The sequence below is a fragment of the Nannospalax galili genome, unplaced genomic scaffold, assembly GCF_000622305.1.
Source record: "Nannospalax galili isolate Female #2095 unplaced genomic scaffold, S.galili_v1.0 scaffold87, whole genome shotgun sequence".
NCBI classification, from domain to species: domain Eukaryota; kingdom Metazoa; phylum Chordata; class Mammalia; order Rodentia; family Spalacidae; genus Nannospalax; species Nannospalax galili.
The window spans coordinates 1724771-1726185 of NW_008360320.1; positions in this window are offsets into that span (position 1 = coordinate 1724771).

Consider the following 1415-nt stretch of genomic DNA (forward strand, 5'->3'; position numbering starts at 1 on the left):
TTTACCTGAACACCCCTCTAGTTGCAGTAAGCCTTTTCTTTGTCACTATCCATTTGCTCTTCAATCCATTCTAACTACAGCTCTCTGTGGGAAACTCGTATGCGGCGTATTAGCTTGTCTAACTTTCTTACAGCTGAAACAGAGACAGCAAAATAGTCCAAAGAACAAAGAAAACATTTTCTCACGTTTGCAATTTGCTATTTCTGTTAACTATCAGCACCCAAGAAAGCCAGCTCTACTTAGCATCCCCACTTTATCTCCCAGTTCTCCTCAGGCAACTGTGGCCAAAAGTCTACTCTTTTTTCTTCTTCTTTTTTTTTGGTCTTTTTTCGAGAGAGAGTCTCCCAGTAGCCGCAGCTGGCCTGGAACTCACTATGTAGACCAGGCTGGCCTTGAACTCACAGAGATCCGCCTGCCTCTGCCTCCCGAGTGCTGGGATTAAAGGCGTGCACCACCATGTCCGGCAAGTCTACTCTTAAGTCTTGACCAAATTAGCCTTCTCTGAGGTTATCAGTGATCTGAGAGCAAAATTCATTGTTATTTCAGTGTTTGATCTTACACTCTTTCTCTTGCCTTGGTCACGGCTGGGAGTTTTCCTTCTTCAAACTCAAATAACCTTGGTTGCTGATGTAGGTAAGCTCCGGGTCTCGGTCTCCTTCTCATTCCTTCCCAATCCCATTCACGGACATATTTATCTCTTGATAACTCTTTATATATAGATGGGCTCCACCATTGTCCTTCATCTTTTCACTTTCTGCAATACTGAATATTATTACATGTTGACTAGACACATGGACACAGTATATAAGCATGCTGCATGTCCCCAGACTAGACATAGTCAGCATTTCCCTACTCTGCTAATTCCCACATTTTATTTAGTCACATTGACTATGACTCAGGTACTAATGCTAGTATCTGTATAGTATTCTTCATCATATTCCATTTCACATCTGAGCATTATTCATTTTAACTCTTCATCTTCATTAACATTCTCTTCGGGCTCAGGTGCCTGTAGCACCTCATCTGAACTATTGCAGAAACTACTAATATTCAAACAATTGGAACTGGAACCCCAATCATGCCGTATGCCTCGCTTTTTTTTTTTTTAATAACCACATACTTAGAAGAAGCATTTTGTTATATCAGCATTGACATATTCAATAACAATTTTCTGAGCTAGACTGCATCTCTTACAAAATTGGCTGTCCATTTTTAGGTTTACAGTTGAATTATTATGGTTATACAATATTGTACTCAGTATAAAACCTATAAGACATAAAATTAAATGAGGTTTTAACCTTTAAGCAAGATCTCCATTTCATTATTAAAATACAGAATTTCATGCAGAAAACTTCATTTTTAATGCAATTGACATTAAGATGTTTGCACATGAGTTTCTAATCTCTATATCAGAT